Below are 16,215 nucleotides of genomic sequence, written 5' to 3'. Positions count from 1 at the left end.
GCAAAAGTCGAAAACTTCTCAAACTAGAATACTTGTGACGATGCTGTTCAACTTGAAGTGTCATCCAGTCTGTCCGTACCTCGTTAATTCATCTCAATTCATGTGTGTGTGTGTGTGTGTGTGTGTGTGTGTGTGTGTGTGTGTGTGTGTGTGTGTGTGTGTGCGTGTGTGTGTGTGTGCGTGCGTGCGTGCGTGTGTGCACGGTGTGTGTGTGTGTGTGTGTGTAACTGACTCAGATAGAGAGAGAGAGAGAGAGAGAGAGAGAGAGAGAGAGAGAGAGAGAGAGAGAGAGAGAGAGAGAGAGAGAGAGAGAGAGAGAGAGAGAGAGAGAGAGAGAGAGAGAGAGAGAGAGAGACAATGACAATGACAATGACACTGAATCTTTATTTTTCGAGGGTGACAAGAATAAGCATAGATATGCTTTTTTGCATCTGGCCCTCACTCTAAAGAGGGACTAAACTATTTTACTATAACTATGACTAGGAAAAAAAAGAGAGAGAGAGAGAGAGAGAGAGAGAGAGAGAGAGAGAGAGAGAGAGAGAGAGAGAGAGAGAGAGAGAGAGAGAGAGAGAGAGAGAGAGAGAGAGAGAGAGCTTTCTGAACAAGAAAGAAGCAACCGATAAGAAATAAGACAATCATCGATCGATCAAGATTCTTTAATTAAAGTCAGCTAGGTCACAATAATGTTGTTTAAGTTGCTGTATTTTACAGTTTTCCTTACATGATAATTTCTTAGCACCGTGCAATTGACTACCCATTTCACTTTAGAGGTGCTGGGACGACGCCAAGTTGACTAAATGCCTTAGTTACCGATTTGACCGGGAACTATTTCGTTAACGATTTATTCCTGACATATTTTCTCAGGCTTAAGTGACCATGTATACAGTATGTATTTGTATTTGACTAAAACACACAAAAATAACGACGGTTAGTTCGTGAAAAGACACTGACTTGAATCATGTTTGCATAACTACAGCGATGCAGCGGGTATTGCCGCCTAAGTAAATTTGATTTAATTTTAATCTACACCATTTTCTGCGGTGTTTTTATGGTCATTTAAAAAGGATGTTCACAAACAAACATATTTTTTCGTTCAGTTACTTTTTGCAGCACTGTCAGCCGGACAGAACAGACAGTATGTTAATATAAACGTGATATAAACACAGCCGACAGCAGCCGCTATACGCGAACTTCCTTGTGCGGCAGGGAGTGGCTCTTTTCCCGCGCGCTGGCTGGCCGGTCTCACTTTCGCACCGCAGCGCAAAGAAGGATGAAGCGTCTCTGTATACTCTATAGTCTCTGACCAAACCATGTCTATTTTTGTTACGCCGATTCAAAATTCGACTTTTGTTTATGCACTTTCTGGTATATTACTTTTTTGTCATGAACTTTGGGATTAAAAACTGTACGCTGTTGTTACATATACACGCGCGTGTGTGTGTGTGTGTGTGTGTGTGTGTGTGTGTGTGTGTGTGTGTGTGTGTGTGTGTGTGTGTGTGTGTGTGTGTGCACAAAACGTACCAGTGTGAGTGTGTGTATGTGTGTGTGTGCGTGTGTGTGTGTGTGTGTGTGTGTGCGTGCGTGTGTGTGTATGTGTGTGTGTCTGTGTGTGTGTGTGTGTGTCTGTGTGTGTGTGTGTGCACAAAACGTACAATTGTGTGTGTGTATGTGTGTGTGTGTGTACGTACGTGCGTGTGTGTGAGTGTGTATGTGTGTGTGTGTGTGTGTGTGTGTATGTGTGTGTTCGCAATATAAACACACGAATTTGTAAGTAACGTAATGCTTTTGCATTCGGTGTGCCGTCTTGTATGGAGATACAGATGTAGAGGTTAGCCTACATGCCGAGTCTCAGTGATTATTATAAAATAATTGGCGAAGTTTGCGGATCATGAAAAATGCGAGCTTTAGCGAGCTTTTTCATGAACGCGAACTGAGACCATTATTTTTTTTTTATAATCACTGAGACGAGGTGTGTAACCTCTTTATTCCTCTTATCTTCAGTTATTCAAAGAAAAGTGGTGGTTTTTTTGCGAAAGTTTGATCGAATCCTATTCACTTAACCAGTCAACCTGCGCAGGCGATCGATTAATGCGCGGTTGTATAGTTCCGTGCAAATCATTCCATTCTGTTAAAACTTCTTGTCAGTTTTCCTATTTTTGGACTAAAATCAAGTACACAGATATGCTGTTATTCTGCTGTGGCGTCAAAGGCAGATATTGTGTGTTATGTATATGTTTTGGTATAGCTTAGGATAATGTTCTTTCGTCAAATGGGACTAGCAGACGAACTTTTGCAGCCGTGTTCCAACGTTAAAAACTGTATGAAGTTCACTTTTCTGGAGTTTAAATGGAAATTTCTTTACCTTTGAAGAATTTAGGTTAAATTTTTCTTTTGTTCAAACTAATTTTTATTCTATGAAGGAGTGATTAAGTCCTTACGAAAATATCAGAGAAAAGTTAAAATTGATTAGGGATTATAAACCCTGGCAGATTATTTGTAAAGGCAAACAGGCAATTAAAGAAGTCTTTTTGAAATCAAAATTTGATGATAACCCTGCAGGCATGAACAGATGGAATATGTAATTTTACAACCTGAACTGGAAACAGATTTTTGATAAGTGTTTTAAAACAACTAAGGACACACAGTTAAGATGGTTCCAGACCAGATTGCTTCACCGCATTCTTGGTGTTGCTAGCCGGTTATTTGTTCAAAAGATTCTTGACAGTCCCCTTTGTGCCTTTTGTAAAATTGAAAATGAAACAATCTCCCATATATTTTGGTACTACCCGCTTAGTCGGAAATTTGGGACTGATTTGGAAGATTTGTTAAACAGAAGTGGTATTTACCAAGCAAATGTTCTTTTTACAGAAGAATTTATTTTGTTTGGGTGCATGAACAATGTTAAGGTAGATGTGGTTTTGGATTTTATCATTTTGTTTGCAAAGTTTTATATTTATAAGAGTAAATTACAAGAGACAAGGCCACTGTTAGAAATATTTCAAAGAAATTTGAAATACAGATTTGAAATAAAAAAAATATTCCAGTTTCAAATCTGGTAACATTACCAACATTGTAGAATTATGGTCCCCATATGAAGAGTTGGTTAGGTAGTACGCTAGGTTGTGCAGAGATGTGATGATATGTGTTTTTGCTTTGATTTCTGTTTGTTTCTTTTGTTTCTTTGTTTTTGTTTTTAGTTTCTTTGTTTGACGGTATTATTAACTGACCGTATTATCATTGAGCAGTTAATACGTCCATAATGTCAAGTATTGTAATCTGCCTTACTTGTAGGAGAACGGTATGTTATATGTCCGTCTGTCTGTTATGTCCTAATGTTGTATATGTCTTGTATACTTGCCAAACATATCTATTATAAATGTTGATGGATGAATGATGATAAATTGTAGACGGATGCATGTTATTGATTAAAAGCCCCACAATGATGTGCTTGGCAACAACACAAAAACAAAACAAAAATTAAAACACAATATAACCCAGAGGGAGCCAGCTGCAGTGCAGGATTGGTAAACATTGAGATTTGTTGGGATTTTAACAAATCAGGCCCCTTGGTAGGGAGGCCCACAGAGAAAATCCAAAATGGCGGCCACAGCCGTGAATTTCTTTTACTTTTCTCTGAAGTTTTAAAAGGCTAAATAATTATTTCGAAAACGTAATAAAAAAAATAAAAAAATAAATAAAATAACGGTCGAAGTTTGCGGATCATGAAAAATGCGAGCTTTTGTTTATAATCACTGAGACGAGGTGTGTAACCTCTTTATTCCTCCTATCTTCAGTTATTCAAAGAAAAGAGGAGTTGTTTTGCGAAAGTTTGATCGAATCCTATTCACTCAACCAGTCAACCTGCGCAGGCGATCGATTAATGCGCGGTTGTATAGTTCCGTGCAAATCATTTCATTCTGTTAACACTTCTTGTCAGTTTTCCTATTTTGGACTGAAATCAAGTACACGGATATGCTGTTATTCTGCTGTGGCGGCAAAGGCAGATATTGTGTGTTCTGTATATATGTTTTGGTATCGCTTAGGATAATGATCTTTCGTCAAATGGGACTAGCAGACGAACTTTTGCACCCGTGTTCCAACGTTAAAAACTGTATAAAGTTCAGTTTTCTGGGGAAAATAGTGTATGCAACCGCTTTATGTTGTTTAAATTGATGAGATGTGTGCATTTGGTTGCGTGTGATCTGTTTATTAAATGAAATATTGTTGAAAACTGACCGTCGGATTGCAGTCTGTATATATCTAAGCAAAACGGCATTCCGAACGCTGGACCGGCACGGTTGGCCTAGTGGTAAGGCGTCCGCCCCGTGATCGGGAGGTCGTGGGTTCAAACCCCGGCCGGGTCATACCTAGACTTTAAAATTGGCAATCTAGTGGCTGCTCCACCATGCGTCTGGCATTATGGGGTTAGTGCTATGACTGGTTGGTCCGGTGTCAGAATAATGTGACTGGGTGAGACATGAAGCCTGTGCTGCGACTTCTGCCTTGTGTGTGGCGCACGTTATATGTCAAAGCAGCACCTGCCTGATATGGCCCTTCGTGGTCGGCTTGGCGTTAAGCAACCAAACAAAACAAATTCCGAACGCTTCCAAAGTTAAACAATAGGAAAGTGTGTGCGTGTGTGTGTGTGTGTGTGTGTGTGTGTGTGTGTGTGTGTGTGTGCATTCTGCTTTCCACACGATTGGCGACCTAAGGCCTATTTAGGTGGCCATCCACATGTGGATGGCAACTTAACTGGTGGATTGTGTCCTATCACAGTGGATGGTTCCTTCACTCCAGATCTGGATTGCTACCTTATTTGTGGATTGTTACCCACAATGGAATGTAACCTAAAGAATATTGTGGATTGTTACTCGCATTTGTGGAAATGTTACTTGCACTTGTGGAAATGTTACTAATGTTTTAGTGGGTTTTTTTTCTATTGAGAACAGAAAGTGTAAAGTAAAAGCTCCTGCTGAATTTATTTTCAAAACTTTACCAGAAATTGAGTAGACCTATCAAGCCCCCAAACCAAACGTTCGATGTAAGGACCAATGACACTGACAGATCCTCTATTTTTTTTAATTTTATATAAAGACAAGGGGCTGGGTGGCCGAGTGGTAACGCACTTGCGCGGAAGCGAGAGGTTGCGAGTTCGACTCTGGGTCAGGGCGTTAGCAATTTTCTCCTGTTCAAGTGTTAGTCTTTCGGATGAGACGAAAAACCGAGGTCCCTTCGTGTACACTACATTGGGGTGTGCACGTTAAAGATCCCACGATTGACAAAAGGGTCTTTCCTGGCAAAATTGTATAGGCATAGATAAAAATATCCACCAAAATACCCGTGTGACTTGGAATAATAGGCCGTGAAAAGTAGGATATGCGCCGAAATGGCTGCGATCTGCTGGCCGATGTGAATGCGTGATGTATTGTGTAAAAAAATTCCATCTCACACGGCATAAATAAATCCATGCGCCTTGAATATGTGCGCAATATAAATTGCATAAAAAAAATTAATTAAAAAAAATAAAAACATAAATCCCTGCGCTTAGAACTGTACCCACGGAATACGCGCGATATAAGCCTCATATTGATTGATTGATTGATTGAAAAATGAACAAAATAAATACGGAAACACCCCACAAGACTAAACCACAGAAACTCATAAGTAAAAATGCTTTTGATCGTCAAACAGCGTGCTATGACATGTGTTTAAAAAATAAGTTTCGTCTAGAGCTCGTACTGAGTCTTACTGTGGTATGGCACTCAGTGTCAGTGCCAGTAGGTGTGTGTCAGTGTCATTAGTCACTGTTTGTGTGTGTGTGTGTGCTTCGTTTGTTTGTTTGTTTGTTTGTTTTTAATGGTTGTTATTGTGGTGTTTTTCGTTTTTGTTGTCAAAATTAATCAGTTCATTTCAATGTCATATGATATGTTTTGTAAACTGACAATGAACCGCTAAATATGATTTCAAAGCATCAAATTCATTATTTAAAAAAAAAATTAAATATTTACCAATAAATTTGTTTAAGTGAAGAGTTCAAAGGTGTCTGCTGCCAAATTGTTCGCACAATTGCAGATTAACTGGAAATTATACGAGTGCATGGGAAGAAATATTTTCCAACATGATACCGGGCAGAACTGAAACCGTCACAGTCATCATTTTGCACAAGACAAGTCAGTCTCCGTCAAGCCCCAAGATATATCAAATCGGCAGACAAGGTTTAATGACCGAACAAATTGTAACTTCTAACCGACTTGGTCTTCGGGTCACAGCGGAGGACGACAATAGCTTAATGGTTTCATTTGTGCTGAATTACAGCTTTTTACTTTTTTACTTTAAAAAAACCCGTTTTTTCAAATTTGTTTCTAAAATCATAATTAAATATTTTCCGGGCCATTCACGTCTATGTTTAATATTGCAACTGTCGGTAAAACCGTACTCTATGGATATTGTGTGCAGTTGGTATGAGGTCAAAGACTACAGACGAAAAAAAAACAGAAAAAACTGACATAAATATTGCTCAACTGTCGGCCAGCAGTTTTACTGCCCGGTATTGTAATAGATAAGTGCATTGCGTAAACATGACATTTGAAGAAAAAAATTCACCCTAACCCTAACCCTAACCCTAACCCTAATCCATGACAACGGCTACCTAGAGACGTAAAATATTTTCACAGTAAAAAAAACAAACGCACATCATCAAAAAAGATGATTGATATTTAATCTAAAATAGACTAGAATAAGTGTAAAAACAACATGGGTGGAAGTTGGTGGCCATTCAACGTGTTTTTGTAAAACATGAAATCGTGGTAGTAAAGTTGGTTGGATTTGGTTGCGTATGAAAACGACCAGTGGCATTATAGGAACAAATTGATTCCCATCACAAAAAAAGTCAATGGAGATCACTTCATCATAGTTATCTCTAAACGTCCAAGGCATAATGGTTGGGTGAAAATGAAACATAAAAAAGTTGTTTCAGTATTTCTTAGGCAACCGTCCAGACTCACTACCACCGATTTTAGAGACAAAGAAAAATATCTTCAAAAATGCACTTTTTACGTGTTTTGGCAGAAATCTTTTTTGGGGATCTTAGAAAAGGTTCTAAAGAATGTTTTGACAAAGAAGCTTTCATCAATGTTTTACCGAAGAGTAGTTACAACAATTTTTCCAACGAATTTCATTCTTGCTTTTTTTAAGTGCAAGGCCAGAATACGACTGTATACCCGGAGAGAAGGTTTTTAATTACCACCAAAATTCCGTGGTAATGAAACCAAATCTTTAAATTGGCAATATTCCTGACTTCTGACAAACATTTTGCGACCCATTTGCCCATCTTTTCTTTTTGTTAATTGGCCAAATCGATTGATTAAAGTTTGAATTTTAGGTAACCAAATTTGGAATAGTAGTGCTGTCGAGTGAGTTCACTAAAATTTGATGAGTCTGGGTTTTTGTCACCCATATGACTGTAGAAAACAGAGCATTTCTCCAAAAAACTGTTTTGATTAATAATCTTAGGTGGGTGGTTATGCCCCTTTTCTTAGGTAGCAAAATCCAAGAAATAGGTATGTGTGTGTGTGTCTGTGTGTGTGTACGTGTGCATGTGTGTCTGTTTGTGTGTTTGTGTGTGTGTGTGTGTGTTTGTGTGTAAAAGAGAGAGAGTGGGTGTATGTGTGTGTGTGTGTGTGTGTGTGTGTGTGTGTGTGTGTGTGTACCCATATTTCCACAGGTTTGGTTGCCTAAATCACCATAAGGCAACCATCCACACGTGGATGACAACCTAAACTCTGGATGGCAACCTAATTGTGTGGATGGTCGCTTCATTTAACACCGTTAAATTGACTTTTTTGACGGAAAGAATGTCATAACAATGTTCAAAATGACATTCTTTCCGTCCTCTATAGGCGACGAAATAGGTCAAATTTTGTGCATTTTTTAGTGCAAAATTCTTCGATGCCGGAGCGAGTACTGCACCCAGTGCTGTTGTGGTGCAAGTGCACTAGAAAGGCACTACACCCAGTGCCGCCTCTTAGGTAACCATCCACACTTTAGGTATGTGTGAGGTAGATTGTGTGTGTGTTCAATGTTTGCCTTGCATCAAGCTTTGCTTGTCGATAACTATTATTTTTGGCAAAAAAGGGCCAATTAAAAAACATGTTTTTTGCTTGTAGCGCTTTTAGGCAATCAAATACTTATCTTCGCCGCCCCATCTTCCTGTTAGGAAACGCTACCGTTGCTGAGCTTTGGTTCAGTTTTGTGTGTTGCATGTAGTTGACTTATTTGTACTTTGTGGGAAAGTACCGATATTATATTTTGTAAACACAATATTTATGCTTGGACGAGAATGCAGGTGAACTTTCTAGTCCTGTCAAAACAAGTTGTTTACCATGCTGTTTTATTCGTGAGTTCGTGGCGTTCGTTCGGATTAAGTGCGTCGGCGCTTTTGATATACGTCATAGAGAATGTCGCTAGTTTAGTCCATGCACGGCTCGTATAATGTAGTTGTATCATGTTCGGTCTGGAATATTCTCGAGATTGAGTATTTACTATATATGCCAGCGCGATTTGAATGTTAAAAAAAGCTTCTATTTGAGTTCTGCTACGTTGTGCAGTTGTATGTATTGAATGCTGAATAAATCCTCGAACTCAATTTGACGAGTTGTTTTATGCTGCTGCGAAGACGGGCGACGTAGAATAAAAGAACACAACTATACGGCATTTGAGAACTTGTGGCAATCTCAAGTGTCGTGTAACAATTGGGGGCCAAGCCAAGGATCTACGTTTAACGCCAAGGGTTTTCCAGTAACAAAGACAGTCAAGACAGTCACAGGAGGTAGCCATCAATCGGGTGTATCCTGAGGGATCAGTATTGAGACTACGGAACCGTGGATTCGGTGTGACTGTGGGAAGAGTTTGGTAATCGCCGCAGCTCGATACGGTGAGCGACGCCGGAGTGTATCGGGATTACAGAGGTTAGCTGCCGTTTGGACGAGACGGACTTCGTCGCGGAGCTAGTGCATTAATACTACGAAATACGACTGAGGTACGTCGTGTACGTATCGTGAGCAGAGTGCGCCGTCACGTTAGACGAGGAGGGTGGCAGCCTGCGTCTACGAAGGTGAACAGCGACGAGAGAAGCATCGGAGGTGCAGTAGAGACTGTGTTCTTTAGAAGACTACATTCGTCTACGTTCGGGGCTGTGAAAGAATACAGACGAACGCACCGGAAAAGACCAGAATGGCTGAGTTCTGGGGAAAAGGAATTGAACTGGGACTAAAAGGCAAGCAGTTGACGGAGTTCGTCGAGTCCCAGACACGACTGCTGGCGCAGCGTGAAGAAAGACAAGCGCAGCGTGAGCGAGAAGAAAAAGAAAGACAAGCGCAGCGTGAGCGAGAAGAAAAAGAAAGACAAGCGCATCGCGAAGAAAGACAAGCGCAGCGTGAGCGTGAAGAACGACAAGCGCAGCGTGAGCGTGAAGAAAGAGAAAGAGAAGCACAGCGTGAAGAAAGGAAAATGGAGCTGAAACGCGTAGAGCTCCAGATAGAAATGGAGACCAAGTGCTTAGAGCTTCAGACAGAAATGGTGCGTGTTCAAAATGAGCAAGCGGCACCACGCCAAAGAGATAACCAGCAGCAAATGCTACACAGGGCACCGAAACTTCCAGCATTCGCTGACGGGAAGGACCAGATCGACTGCTACCTTGCAAGATTCGAGAGGTTCGCTGAGAGTGCTAGATGGCAGCGCGACGACTGGGCGATTCAACTCAGCGCACATTTGACTGGGGCAGCACTTGAGGTCTACACTAGACTCTCAAATGATGACGCCAGAGACTATGATGTACTGAAGGAAGCTCTGTTGCGTTGCTACAACTTCACTGAAAGGGGCTACCGTCAACGCTTCCGCGAATGCCAGCCATTGTCTGGAGAGACACCGAGCCAGTTTGTGGAGCGCCTGTCGTCATACCTGCAGAAGTGGGTGGAGTTATCAGGTGAAGAGCAGTCATACGAGAGTCTGCGGGACTTGATCGTGAAGGAGCAGTTCCTTAATGCCTGCCCGAAGGACCTGGCGACCCGCTTGGAAGAGCAAAAACTGCGGGTTTTGAAGGACATTACTGATGCTGCTGAGCGTTATCTCATTGCTCATGGAAGGACCCTGGGGACGTCAAAGTCATCGAAACCTTTCCAGAAGAGCGGAAACCAGGGAAACCAACCTGCCAAGGGACAAACTGAGTCCGCACCATCATCCAATGAAGGGCAGAACATAACGTGTTTCCATTGCAATGCCAAGGGTCACCGAGTCGCCAACTGTCCCCAAAAGAAAAATAACGGACATGTCAATGACAAAGCGCAAGAACATCGACGGAGATATTACGACAACAAGAGGCAAACGAGTGGCTCGAACCAACAAGTATGTGCGAGCAGCGTCATACTCCCAAGGGCTGCCGAGCAAGTGGATACACCATCGGACGTGGAAGAATGTCTATCTGATGGCCAGCTTCTACTCGCCAATGGCAAGTCAATCTCTGTCGTCGCCAGCGCAGCTGTGTCAGTGTCGAACATGCCCGTGTCGAAGGGATTTGTTGAGAAGCAGGAAGTGACTGTTCTCAGAGATTCGGGCTGCAATGGGGTCATCGTCAAAGAGGATCTGGTGCCAACAGAGAAGTTCACTGGTGACTTCAAGTGGACGCTCATGGCTGACAGCAAATGCGTGAGGGCACCAGTGGCAAAGATCCAGATAGATACTCCATACTTCACCGGAGAAGTTGAGGCCGTCTGCCTGAAGAAGCCCTTGTACGATGTATTAATTGGGAACATTGGGGGTGCGAGACGTCCTGATGACCCTGATGTCGAATGGAGAATGGGCGCAGCTCAGCCTGCTGTTGAGGAGGAAGACCCACTGCCATTCGCGAATGAAGATATCAGCGAACTGTTACGAGATGACAGAGCAACTGTGCATCGCCGCGACCAGCCGCAGGTTGTAAGCGCTGTGACGACCAGAGCCCAGGCGAAGAAGGACAAAACAACTACGCCACTCAGGGTCACCAACAGTTCTGCAACTGCTGTCGTGGACAGGGATCGGCTGATTCAGCTACAGGAAGCTGATTTGACCTTGACAAAGTACAGGAGTCGTCCTGTCAAGGAGATGACTAAGGGCGAAGGCACTGTGCAATTTGAAGTGAAGGCCAAGATCCTGTACAGAGTGTTCCAGCACCCGAGAGTCAACGGTGGGAAGCCATTACGTCAAGTTCTGGTGCCTCAACCACTTAGGCGCCAGGTGATGGAGGTGGCCCACGACTCTATTATGGGAGGTCACCTGGGTGTCAAGAAGACATCGGACAGAATCCAGGCTGCGTTTTACTGGCCAGGACTGCATGCAGATGTGACTCGATTCTGCCGATCGTGCGATATTTGCCAGAAAACCATACCTCGAGGAAGGGTCCCGAAAGTGCCGTTGCAGAAGATGCCTTTGATCGACCGACCTTTCAAGAGGGTGGCCATTGACCTCATCGGCGAGATCAAACCGCCAAGTGAAGCGGGTCATCGTTGGGTACTGACCCTGGTAGACTATGCAACCAGGTACCCAGAAGCCGTGCCTCTGAAGAAAATTGACACCGAGACTGTTGCCGAGGCACTTGTGGACATTTTCAGCAGAATTGGGGTTCCTGAAGAGATCCTCACAGACCTGGGGACACAGTTTGTCTCTGAATGCATGGAAGAGGTCAACAGGCTGCTGAACATTCGTCACTTGACTACGACACCCTATCACCCGATGTGCAATGGGCTGGTAGAAAAATTCAATGCGACGCTGAAGTCCACGCTGAAGAAACTATGCAGCGAGCAGCCAAGGCAGTGGCATCGCTACATCAATGCCTTGCTGTTTGCATACAGGGAGGTGCCACAAGAGTCCACTGGATTCTCCCCGTTCGAGCTGATGTACGGGCGGACCGTGAGAGGCCCGATGCAGATACTAAAGGAATTGTGGACGAAAGATGTGGACACACCTGAAGTGAAGAACAGTTACCAGTACGTGTTCGAGTTGCGAGAGAAACTGGAGGAGACTCTCGAGATTGCGAGAGAAAACTTGAGAAAGTCTCAGGATAGCGGAAAGCACTACTACGACCGCAAAGCCGTAAACAGGAAGTTTACACCAGGTAACAAAGTGCTGATACTGCTTCCCACTGATCACAACAAACTACTGATGCAGTGGAAAGGCCCATACGAGGTTGAGGCCGTGGTAGGGATCAACGACTACAAGGTGAATGTCGGCAAGAAGTCCAAGATCTACCACGCTAACCTCCTGAAACTGTATGTGGAGAGACCTCCGGAAGCAGTACAGGTCGCAGCAAGTGTGGAAGAACCAGCCGAACTAGACGAGTTCGACGGCGAGGAACTACTGGAGTTGGGAAACCTCCACAAGAAAGAGGGAGTGGATGACGTCAAGTTAGGACCTGACCTGACAGAAGATCAGCAGAAGGAGCTGCATGATTTTATGGGTGACTTCACCCATAGATTCTCTGATGTTCCAGGCTCTACGTCCTTGGTCGAACATGAAGTCCACCTCACATCTGACGTTCCTGTTCGCTCAAAACCATACCCTATCCCGTTTCAGGCTCGGGAATCCTTGAAGAAGGACATCGACAGCATGTTGAAGATGGGGGTCATCCGTGAGTCATCATCCCCTTACTCATCTCCCGTTGTTGTTGTCAAGAAGAAAGACGGTACAAACAGGGTATGCATTGACTTCAGGAAAGTGAATAAGATCACCGTGTTTGACCCTGAACCAATGCCGACGGCGGCTGATCTGTTCCGACGGTTGACTGGCAGTAAGATCTTCTCAAAGATCGATCTCAGCAAGGGATATTGGCAGATTCCTGTGCGCGAAGAGGACATACCAAAGACCGCCTTTGCAACTCCAGACGGAACGTATGAGTGCCTGCGGATGCCTTTTGGCATGGTGAACAGTGGTGCTACCCTGAAGAGGGGAATGCGAAAAATGCTCAAAGGAATGAAGAATGTTGTGTACTACTGGGATGATCTGCTAGTCCACACGGAGACCTTTGAGGAGCATCTGGAGACTTTGAGGGAATTGTTTTCCCGCCTGACAAAAGCTAATCTGACCGTGAGACCCAGCAAGTGCATTTTGGGGACCGACAACGTTGACTTCATAGGTCATTCACTGAAGGAAGGTCAAAAGGGGCTTTTGTTGGAAAACGTCACCAGGATCCTCAATGCGCCACGTCCTGAAACCAAGAAGCAGGTGCGATCCTTCCTTGGATTGGCTGGGTACTACAGAGAGTTCATTCCAAACTTCGCCGCCATAACGGCGCCTTTGTCGGACATGACCCGAAAAGGATGCCCCAACCGAATACTCTGGGGATCAGCTCAGGAGAAGGCATACCAGACCGTGCGCGACCTGATGTCACGAGACCCGGTGCTACGCCTTCCTGATACTGCCAAAGAGTTCATCTTGCGTACAGACGCATCGGACGAAGGGATCGGCGCCATGCTGATGCAAGAGCATGGAGGTAAACCGTTTCCGGTCAGCTATGCCAGCAAGAAGTTGTCAGGAGCCGAGAAGAACTACTCGACCATGGAGAAAGAGTGTTTAGCCATCGTGTGGGGAATCAAGAAATTTGAACTCTACCTCCAAGGGGTGAAATTCGTGCTTCAGACTGATCACAAACCCCTCACCTACCTGAACTCTGCGAAGTTTGTGAATAATCGTATCATGAGGTGGGTGATGTACTTGCAGAACTTTGATATATGCGAGTGGAATCGATCAAAGGTTCAGACAATGTTGGAGCAGATTTTCTCAGCCGAGTATTTGAGTAAAACGGTGTTCATTCTCCAACAGACTAATGTACATACCTGGATTTCAATCTGTTATGTATACATAATATGTGTACAGGTAGCGTTTCAATGATTGAAAGAAATTAGGTAAATTTCTTCTGGTGTTGGGGGTAATGTTAGGAAACGCTACCGTTGCTGAGCTTTGGTTCAGTTTTGTGTGTTGCATGTAGTTGACTTATTTGTACTTTGTGGGAAAGTACCGATATTATATTTTGTAAACACAATATTTATGCTTGGACGAGAATGCAGGTGAACTTTCTAGTCCTGTCAAAACAAGTTGTTTACCATGCTGTTTTATTCGTGAGTTCGTGGCGTTCGTTCGGATTAAGTGCGTCGGCGCTTTTTGATGTACGTCATAGAGAATGTCGCTAGTTTAGTCCATGCACGGCTCGTATAATGTAGTTGTATCATGTTCGGTCTGGAATATTCTCGAGATTGAGTATTTACTATATATGCCAGCGCGATTTGAATGTTAAAAAAAGCTTCTATTTGAGTTCTGCTACGTTGTGCAGTTGTATGTATTGAATGCTGAATAAATCCTCGAACTCAATTTGACGAGTTGTTTTATGCTGCTGCGAAGACGGGCGACGTAGAATAAAAGAACACAACTATACGGCATTTGAGAACTTGTGGCAATCTCAAGTGTCGTGTAACACTTCCCTTCCTTTTAAAGCCGAATCAACAATCAAGAGAGCAAATAAAGATCGTGTAAAGTATAACCGTTCAATCAGGCAAAGAAACGGTCAACAAAACCTTCGAATTATTTTGTAGTTGAACGTCAAACAATTGGTAACTGTTGACCAAGACTTTGAGAGATTGGGTCATGTGAAACAAGCCTGTATTGTTCTTCTCCACTATTGAAATGACGTCATTGTGCGTATGTCACATCAGGCATTCCCTATGCAGAAGAGAAGTCAGGTTTTTTTTACTGCCTCCCGATACATTTTGTCGTGTGCCCTGTTTGATACAGCACTTAAAATGGGAACTGTTCAACGCCGTTTGCAAGACAAAAGATCAACTTGGAGGGGACTTCGGAGCAAGGCAGACTCAATGGACAATAAAACAGGGATATTTCTCGTGCTGATTTTCGTCACAGCTGGTGAGTTCAACTGCCTGGAAGGTGTGAGGATGTGAGGGGAAGACGAAGGGGGGAGGGGGGATAAGCCATTGCCGGTACAGGAAAGAGTCTTTTAGTAATGAGATGTGCGGCTATATGAACGGCGTCGGTAGGTAGATCTACTCTGCAACAAATTACTCTAGACTGAATGCTTTCCTATATTCAAGACTGTGTGTGTGCGTGTCTGTGTGTGCATCTGTGTGTGTATTTGTGTGTGTGGGGAGGGGGTGGGTGCATGTGTGTGTGTGTGTGTGTCTGTGTGTGTGTGTGTGTGTGTAAGAAAGAGAGAGAGAGAGAGAGAGAGAGAGAGAGAGAGAGAGAGAGAGAGCGAGAGTGTGTGTGTGTGTGTGTGTGTGTGAGAATGTGTGTGTGTGTGTGAACGAGAGAGAGAGAGAGAGAGAGAGAGAGAGAGAGAGAGAGAGAGAGAGAGAGAGAGAGAGAGAGAGAGAGAGAGAGAGAGAGAGAGAGAGTTTTTCCGTATCCCGCTTCTCCGTTTCCTATTTAACAATATTTATTCAGTGGAACGAACTAGGCGTGCAAACACACACACATACACACACACACACATACACACACACACACACACACACACACACACACACACCGCACAAAAACCGCGCGCAAACACGCACACTTTTTCAGTTGGGAGAAACATGGTGAGAGGGGGGAGGGGGGGATATGCCATTGCCTGTAAAGGAAAGATGTGCGGCTATAGGTACGGTGTCAGTATAGATCTTCTGCAACAAATAATACTCTAGACTGAATGCTTTCCCAAGTTCAAGAGACACAATTAAGTATCAAACAAGATACAGTTTCTTGCAAGTTAATTAATCTTTTGGTGACATTCATTTGACTTTGAAAATACTGCTCCGCTCACAGTACTGTTGAAGAAACGATGTGACTTTTCTTTTTGCAGATCAGGATAAAACTATTCACAACATTTCAATAATCCCAAAGGTGACTGCAAATACCTTTAGTGCCGCCAGCCAAACGAAACTGTATACCGTTTGTTAGTTCGCATCTCCCGCCAAGATCCCGTGATCACGCTCAGTGGCTAAAGGCTGTGTAGGGTAATCAATCACAATGTCTTGTTCTCGCTTACAAAGACAGTCATTCAGGGCCAGCCCATAATCTTCTTCTCTGTTTATGGACACAGGTCTAGTATGCTTCCTGTACAGTACACAAGCTCGCGGATTTTTGATCTGGCGTGTAATTTAGTGTGTGTGTGTGTGTGTGTGTGTGTGTGTGTGTGTG

General features: G+C 43.4%; 1 protein-coding gene across 1 annotated transcript in view; it reads left to right on the top strand.

Annotated features, from left to right (window-relative positions):
• Positions 1-14,505: 14,505 nt before the first annotated feature.
• LOC138972747 (delta-like protein 1) overlaps positions 14,506-16,215 on the top strand; it is a 19,248-nt gene continuing 17,538 nt past the window's right edge. The window contains exon 1 of the mRNA XM_070345415.1: positions 14,506-14,943. The gene's annotated coding sequence lies outside the window, so the exon portion shown is untranslated. The remainder of the gene's footprint in view (positions 14,944-16,215) is intronic.

The sequence above is a fragment of the Littorina saxatilis genome, linkage group LG8, assembly GCF_037325665.1.
Source record: "Littorina saxatilis isolate snail1 linkage group LG8, US_GU_Lsax_2.0, whole genome shotgun sequence".
NCBI classification, from domain to species: Eukaryota; Metazoa; Mollusca; class Gastropoda; order Littorinimorpha; family Littorinidae; genus Littorina; species Littorina saxatilis.
Note: the sequence above shows the minus strand (reverse complement) of the source record. Positions and strands in the feature narration are given on the sequence as shown.